General features: G+C 40.7%; 1 protein-coding gene across 1 annotated transcript in view; it reads left to right on the plus strand.

Moving 5' to 3' along the window:
• TTC9 (tetratricopeptide repeat domain 9) overlaps positions 1-9,116 on the plus strand; it is a 43,547-nt gene that overhangs the window by 2,275 nt on the left and 32,156 nt on the right. The window lies entirely within an intron of this gene.

The following is a 9,116-nucleotide window of genomic DNA, read 5'->3' on the forward strand; positions in this document are numbered from 1 at the left end:
AGAGAGAGAGAGAGAGAGTGATGCAGTTGTTCAGATTTGGCTGTTTATTTCCCTTTTGGGGAACAGTAGAAGACCAAGGGGTCTAAAGTCAAATGTTTCATAAAAGAGAAGAGGAATTTGAAGACGGTCTGACCTTGGTAGTGGTGATGGGAGTGGGGAGAGAGAAATGTTCCAGGAACTTTGTGGGGAGAAGGGAAGAGAAAGAGCGGCATTCATTATATCCACCTTGAAACACAGCATCTATACAGTAGCTGGATTTTTTGTGATTTTTCAAGAGCAATGTCATTAGGAGCCAGCAATTCTATGTTGCTACTAATTTGATGACAATAACTTTGAAATGATTGACTGGTTCTCCAGAGATTACAGTCCATAGATTCTTTTTCAAGACTTCTCTGCTTTTGCAGCTATCAATTATATAGCACTTTTTCCCCCCTCTTCTGCCTGTTTCTTCCAGTTGTTTATCATCAGTTCAGTGATTTGGCATTAATACTATAATGGGTGGAGTTGCCTCTTTCAGAATTACTGATGGTAAAATACTCTTAATTTGATTTTAATGAGCAATGGGAATACTTACTTTTTAGAGAATTCAGAACAAGGCAACCTACTCATTTTTGTCTGTTATCTATGGCCCAGTAGCAACTAGAATGCTAGTTTTTAAGAGTCTGGGCTCTAAAGTAGGAGGATCTTGGTACAAATTTTACCCCTTCTAAATATTTGATGTGACCCAACAACTTTGATTTATTCATATATCATGGGTAAGGAATCAGTGATAGCCAGTTGTATGAATATAGTCCATCAGTCTCTCAGTCAACACAATACTAGTGTACCTTGCAGAATTTCTATAAACTTTACTCTAAATACATAGGGCAGTGGTTCTCAACCTGTGGGTCGGGACCCCATTTGGGGTCGATCGATCATTTCACGGGGGTCGCCAAGCAAGGCTGTCCGCCATTTTTTTTGTCCGCCATTTTTTCCCCTTTTCTGGCGGGTGCCTTACCTCCCTTGGGCTGGGCCAGCTGGTGGTCGGCCTGCTCCGTCTCTGCCGCTTGCCAGACACGCCTCAGCCGGCGCAGGGGGCAGAACCACGCATGCGCGGCGCTCCCGGGCAGGGAAAGTCCTCGACTTACAACCGGTTGGGTAGTCCTTGACTTACGACCGGTTTAGTCCTCGACTTACGACCGGTTGGGGTCGCGGCATTAAAAAGGTTGAGAACCACTGACATAGGGGAAACATTTTAAAAAAAAATTTTAATCAAACCCTTAAAAGAGTGTTTCTCAACCTTGGCAACTTTAAGATGTGTGCACTTCATCTCCCAGAATTCCCAGGCCAGCATGACCCACCATATGTTGGGAAGGGCAAAGATGCAGAGGTGCATAAACCGAGCAACAGACCTGAGACAAAAGCATTGTTCAGAATAGATGTTATTGGGACTAAATGGAACTTTACTGTCTCTGCTTTTGCTTGGTAGGTGCTAGCTTACATTTCAGCTTAGTGTGTTCTATGAACCTGGCACTGTTCTCTTAAACCATTGTTTATAGTTTTCAATTAATTGCGGTTTATTCAGCAAATGATAGCTAAGTCTTGCCATGTGGTATGAACACAGTTTCTCTGGGTGTAACTTTCGTTATAGCCACACAAGTTTCTGTTCCATGTGTTGCATATTTCTCAAGTATCAAGATTCAAGAACTACAAAGCACTTTTATATAATAGCAGAACACTGAAACAATGAATTCATGAATGTCACTATCTACCCATTCTGCTTCCTTCCAATCTTCTTGGCCTCCCAAGGCCTAGAGTAGTGAAAGTTCAACGTATTAGCAGTGCACCAGATTGGGGAAGGGGGGGGAGAGAGAGATATACTTCTGTTTCAATAGCCTTCCAGTGCACTTCCTCTTACATTGCTTAAGCTAATTCTGAGCTCATGTATTTGTATGTTTCTCTCTGGGCGTCTGAGTGTGAAAAATACATTTGTATTGTACCCTTTTTGCCTTTTGCCCAATATCCGTGGGCTCCAAGCCTACCCAGTGTCATATTATTATATATAGCTTGGAACTAAGAAGTCTCCCCCTCCCCAAAGATGTCATGGAGGATGAGGAGAGGGGGTTTCCTATTCCCAATATGCACATTAATATTAATAATAAACGATGGTGGCAGCAAAGATCAACAAAGAACCATCCTCTGAGCAGTATAAAGACAAATAAGAGTCTGCCAGGAGAGGTTGATCTAATAGCAGAGTTTGGACCTCGAGACCTCACAGTGAGAGAGATTCATAGCTCGGGAGCCCAGTCAGGAGCACAAACTCAGCCTGTCATGGCCGGTAAGATGATGCAGCCTCTCAGCTTCTGCAGCATCTCCTTTTACACTATTGGGCCCATTCGTCCTTTTTCTGAGCGCATCATTTCAGTATGGATGGGAAGAAGCCAGGCCTCATCCTTCTCTGACTCCTTCTTCAGGAGGGAAAATAAAAACACCATTTCTTACAGAAATATGCTCCCCCCACTCTCACTGAATGTAGAATTGCAATGGAGACCTATAGAATAGAGGTGTGGGAGAGCACTAGGTATGCTCTTCTTCTTGTAAGCTAAAATCTATGTTTTTCCCTACTTAAGGGATGACAATTTTCCATCATCCCCACCCATCCAATCATGCTGACTAGGAATCCTGGGAGTTATAGTCTCACACTGATCGATGCCTTCACATTGGAAAGCCTTAACTAAAGGCTGTATGTACTTCAGATATTTGGGCGTCAATAGAGAGAGATCATTGCTCCATGTTTTATTGTTGAAAACAAGGTTTATAAAGAGGAACTGTTTTCGAAGCTGCTCGGATGACAAATGTTCTGAAGCTTGTTAAATGACAGTGTTTTGATCAGCAACCATTGTTTCAGGCATCCAAATCGTGCCTTCAAGTTGCAATCAGTGAACTGTGAATTTCCATTGAAGCTATGATAATGCAGCTTTGAGATGCTCCTATAGGCAGCCTATGGAACATTTAGCCTTTTTAAAGACACATTTTAACAGATGCAGTAATTTTTTTTCCTCCAACCTACATTCTTAGCTGTGATTCGGAGAAAGATTATCAGGTGACATTAAATACTGCTTTTCCTTGTATTGGTGCACATGTTTTAACACTGATTTGCTCATCCAAGTGTAATTCTGTATCATTTGGCAGACGAAAGGGTGGCGAAATTTGACATTCATTGGTTTGTTTCCATCTCCCATTGCACTTCAATGCTTACATGGTGTTGTATAGATGCCAGGTCTTTACTATTAATAATTCAGCGGATGCTGAAATGCTCCCTAGTTTTGAAGACTAGATATTGCTAAATGAAAATATCTGCATGATCATCAGATTGGTGGTACCAATCAATCAGAACTGGAAGATAAATAGAATTGAAAGGTTTGCATAAAGAACTGGTTTGCTGAAAGAATCTAGTAAGCTATTCAGAACTCTGCTTCACAGTACAAACTATTTCATTATTATAGGTTTAGTTGCCACACATTGTATGTATGCGTTCAGACCTCACTACACAACATTTTGAGTGCTAGATGAGTAGATGCAATCGTGTCCCTTGGGGTATTATTCTAGGCATTACTATTATATAACACATGCCCTGGTCCAGGGGCATCTATAGGGAGATTTACTGTAAGAAGTCAAGATGGGTCACACATTCAAGACCCCCAACCCTTTTCTCTCATGTGTCTCATGCACCACACATATGAAAGGGAGTGTGGCTTCAATAACATATGAAAATAATGTTATTAAATGTATATGCTGTCTGACTCCCAGTGACGGGGTCACTATCTTGATTCACATACCATTCCAGACACCTCTGTGCAAACCTATGTAGAGATTTTATAGCACTCAAAAAGATTTGACTGCGGAGTGCTGCTGGTGAGGATGAAGGCAATATTTTCTTGGAAGAGTAAACTTGTAGTGCATCATTTACTGTATCTTCTGTATATGCTAGTTTGCGTGTGTGTATGTCTATGCATAATATGCATGTACACTATAGCTATATATGTGCATGTATGTAAAATGTGCTAGTGCTGTGAATGGGATTTAAAGTCAGCTAGGTAGAGAGTAGCATAATTAACCTTAACAGCAGGGAGAGACCATCCACTAATCAATGAAACATAAATACATCTTGTGTATAATAGACTTAATTAGCTTCTTTTCAGTAAAATTGCACAATTTATTTGCCCTGTGTCTCCTCCCTCATACCATATAAAATATAAGCATTACAACTCTATAACATTTATATTGCCAAAGCTACAGCACAAGGTCATTCAAATTGATAAGTTAAGCCCAAAGGGGATTGGTAGTTAGTGGTTCATTATGTAGTGAAAAACCCCCACTATCACTGACCATGGGGATGCTGTGATGGTCTTAAATGCAAGCACTAATCATAAAGTTGCTTTTTCAGTGCTGTCATTACTTCAAATAGTCATTAAACAAGATCCACCTGTATATATTTTTAATTCCCAAAATTCTGCAATTGAAAATGAGTTGGCAGAGATTGTTGGCTTAGCATTTGGAGTGATCATGGACAGTTTAGAAACCATGGATAACATGTCTAGTATGACAAGATGCTTGTTTGGCTTTGGATAAATTCTGAACATTGAACCATTCTGTTCACTTTGGGATGTTGGCTTTGACTTAATCTGATTATTAAGTGAATTGAGAGTAATAAATCATGATTTGAAAACATTCTGACTCATCTCCATCCTTTTATCTATTTATTTAGATAAAATTGCCAGTATCACTGGGAATCTTTGGTTCGATCCATAGAGTGATCTCTTATGGGCTTTGTCAAATCTAGGACAGCTATCATGTATTATAAGAAAATCAAATTCTCTGCAGAGCTCTTTGATCTGTATATCAAATATCAAAGTGGCTGCTTTCTGAAATGGTTAGGATATTAAAATAATGATCACTCCTACAAAATAAAATTCCATCATTTATGACCAAATGAGTTTGGAGAAGCTATTTAGCTGTGATTGCCTTGTCTGAAGATCACCTTGAATTAGCAATGAACTTGATTTCTTTAAGCCTCCCTCTGAATGAAATTGTGAAATGGGGGGAGGTGGGGAGGGAGGAGTAGGAGCCATGGCAAATCCTGACGTTATAATGAAACTGAACTTGAGCATTCGTGGATCAGTAGGCTAGAACTGGATGCTCTTACTCATGATTCATGCATTTCCATAGGACTTAATAATGGATTGCTTTCACAGTTTGACATACTCCTTTGTCATATTTATTCTTGAGTCATATGCTTCTTAAATTGCCTTGAACTTTAAAACACATAAAACCTTCTTTTAACTGCCTTTCTCTTGGCTCTTTCCTTTCTAATGTAAAAAAAAAAAGTCTTTTTCAGTGAGTTGAATGTCACTTCAGCTGACCTCAGTTCCTGGTGGTACCTGAATGCATCCCTGTGGTTGAGTTAATAACAGTCAAGAACAGGATGTCATTACCACATTCTGGGGTGTTTTCTCCAAATCCTTGGTATTTTTTGGAGTCCGCCCACCTAAATATTCCAATATTGCTTAGTTTTTTCAAGGTCATCTGCTATGACAAAAAACATTTCAAAGTTAGGGAACAGGGTAGGATGATAAAAGGCAGGGCTTTTTTTCTCACAGAACGCCCAAAACGGAGTTCCGACACCTTTTTGGGATAGAACCTTGTAGGGTAGGCAAGGCGGGTTGTATGATGTGTGTGAGTTCCGGCACCTTTTTTTTTTTTTTTTTTTTTTACNAGAGAGAGAGAGAGAGAGTGATGCAGTTGTTCAGATTTGGCTGTTTATTTCCCTTTTGGGGAACAGTAGAAGACCAAGGGGTCTAAAGTCAAATGTTTCATAAAAGAGAAGAGGAATTTGAAGACGGTCTGACCTTGGTAGTGGTGATGGGAGTGGGGAGAGAGAAATGTTCCAGGAACTTTGTGGGGAGAAGGGAAGATAAAGAGCGGCATTCATTATATCCACCTTGAAACACAGCATCTATACAGTAGCTGGATTTTTTGTGATTTTTCAAGAGCAATGTAATTAGGAGCCAGCAATTCTATGTTGCTACTAATTTGATGACAATAACTTTGAAATGATTGACTGGTTCTCCAGAGATTACAGTCCATAGATTCTTTTTCAAGACTTCTCTGCTTTTGCAGCTATCAATTATATAGCACTTTTTCCCCCCTCCTCTGCCTGTTTCTTCCAGTTGTTTATCATCAGTTCAGTGATTTGGCATTAATACTATAATGGGTGGAGTTGCCTCTTTCAGAATTACTGATGGTAAAATACTCTTAATTTGATTTTAATGAGCAATGGGAATACTTACTTTTTAGAGAATTCAGAACAAGGCAACCTACTCATTTTTGTCTGTTATCTATGGCCCAGTAGCAACTAGAATGCTAGTTTTTAAGAGTCTGGGCTCTAAAGTAGGAGGATCTTGGTACAAATTTTACCCCTTCTAAATATTTGATGTGACCCAACAACTTTGATTTATTCATATATCATGGGTAAGGAATCAGTGATAGCCAGTTGTATGAACATAGTCCATCAGTCTCTCAGTCAACACAATACTAGTGTACCTTGCAGAATTTCTATAAACTTTACTCTAAATACATAGGGCAGTGGTTCTCAACCTGTGGGTCGGGACCCCATTTGGGGTCGATCGACCATTTCACGGGGGTCGCCAAGCAAGGCTGTCCGCCATTTTTTTGTCCGCCATTTTTTTTGTCCGCCATTTTTTCCCCTTTTCTGGTGGGTGCCTTACCTCCCTTGGGCTGGGCCAGCTGGTGGTCGGCCTGCTCCGTCTCTGCCGCTTGCCAGACATGCCTCAGCCGGCGCAGGGGGCAGAACCACGCATGCGCGGCGCTCCCGGGCAGGGAAAGTCCTCGACTTACAACCGGTTGGGTAGTCCTTGACTTACGACCGGTTTAGTCCTCGACTTACGACCGGTTTAGTCCTCGACTTACGACCGGTTGGGGTCGCGGCATTAAAAAGGTTGAGAACCACTGACATAGGGGAAACATTTTAAAAAATTTTTTTAATCAAACCCTTAAAAGAGTGTTTCTCAACCTTGGCAACTTTAAGATGTGTGCACTTCATCTCCCAGAATTCCCAGTCCAGCATGACCCACCATATGTTGGGAAGGGCAAAGATGCAGAGGTGCATAAACCGAGCAACAGACCTGAGACAAAAGCATTGTTCAGAATAGATGTTATTGGGACTAAATGGAACTTTACTGTCTCTGCTTTTGCTTGGTAGGTGCTAGCTTACATTTCAGCTTAGTGTGTTCTATGAACCTGGCACTGTTCTCTTAAACCATTGTTTATAGTTTTCAATTAATTGCGGTTTATTCAGCAAATGATAGCTAAGTCTTGCCATGTGGTATGAACACAGTTTCTCTGGGTGTAACTTTCGTTATAGCCACACAAGTTTCTGTTCCATGTGTTGCATATTTCTCAAGTATCAAGATTCAAGAACTACAAAGCACTTTTATATAATAGCAGAACACTGAAACAATGAATTCATGAATGTTACTATCTACCCATTCTGCTTCCTTCCAATCTTCTTGGCCTCCCAAGGCCTAGAGTAGTGAAAGTTCAACGTATTAGCAGTGCACCAGATTGGGGAAGGGGGGGGGGGGGAGAGAGATATACTTCTGTTTCAATAGCCCTCCAGTGCACTTCCTCTTACATTGCTTAAGCTAATTCTGAGCTCATGTATTTGTATGTTTCTCTCTGGGCGTCTGAGTGTGAGAAATACATTTGTATTGTACTCTTTTTGCCTTTTGCCCCATATCCGTGGGCTCCAAGCCTACCCAGTGTCATATTATTATATATAGCTTGGAACTAAGAAGTCTCCCCCTCCCCAAAGATGTCATGGAGGATGAGGAGAGGGGGTTTCCTATTCCCAATATGCACATTAATATTAATAATAAACGATGGTGGCAGCAAAGATCAACAAAGAAGCTGCCTCTGAGCAGTATAAAGACAAATAAGAGTCTGCCAGGAGAGGTTGATCTAATAGCAGAGTTTGGACCTCGAGACCTCACAGTGAGAGAGATTCATAGCTCGGGAGCCCAGCCAGGAGCACAAACTCAGCCTGTCATGGCCGGTAAGATGATGCAGCCTCTCAGCTTCTGCAGCATCTCCTTTTACACTATTGGGCCCATTCATCCTTTTTCTGAGCGCATCATTTCAGTATGGATGGGAAGAAGCCAGGCCTCATCCTTCTCTGACTCCTTCTTCAGGAGGGAAAATAAAAACACCATTTCTTACAGAAATATGCTCCCCCCACTCTCACTGAATGTAGAATTGCAATGGAGACCTATAGAATAGAGGTGTGGGAGAGCACTAGGTATGCTCTTCTTCTTGTAAGCTAAAATCTATGTTTTTCCCTACTTAAGGGATGACAATTTTCCATCATCCCCACCCATCCAATCATGCTGACTAGGAATCCTGGGAGTTATAGTCTCACACTGATCGATGCCTTCACATTGGAAAGCCTTAACTAAAGGCTGTCTGTACTTCAGATATTTGGGCGTCAATACAGAGAGATCGTTGCTCCATGTTTTATTGTTGAAAACAAGGTTTATAAAGAGGAACTGTTTTCGAAGCTGCTCGGATGACAAATGTTCTGAAGCTTGTTAAATGACAGTGTTTTGATCAGCAACCATTGTTTCAGGCATCCAAATCGTGCCTTCAAGTTGCAATCAGTGAACTGTGAATTTCCATTGAAGCTATGATAATGCAGCTTTGAGATGCTCCTATAGGCAGCCTATGCAACATTTAGCCTTTTGAAAGACACATTTTAACAGATGCAGTAATTTTTTTTTCCTCCAACCTACATTCTTAGCTGTGATTCGGAGAAAGATTATCAGGTGACATTAAATACTGCTTTTTCCTTGTACTGGTGCACATTTATAATTTAATTTATACCCCGCCCTTCTCCTCATGGGACTCAGGGCGGCTAACAGCCTCGTAAAAACTACAATACAAATACAATAATTAAAAGCCGAATTAAAAAGAAATATTTAAACAGGCCGATCAATTAAAATTATCCTTAAAAATCCCCTGAAACTTTAAAATCGTTAAAAATTATCCCTATTTAAAACTCA

The sequence above is a fragment of the Protobothrops mucrosquamatus genome, unplaced genomic scaffold, assembly GCF_001527695.2.
Source record: "Protobothrops mucrosquamatus isolate PMUCROS unplaced genomic scaffold, P.Mucros_1.0 scaffold1897, whole genome shotgun sequence".
In the NCBI taxonomy this organism is placed as follows: Eukaryota; Metazoa; Chordata; class Lepidosauria; order Squamata; family Viperidae; genus Protobothrops; species Protobothrops mucrosquamatus.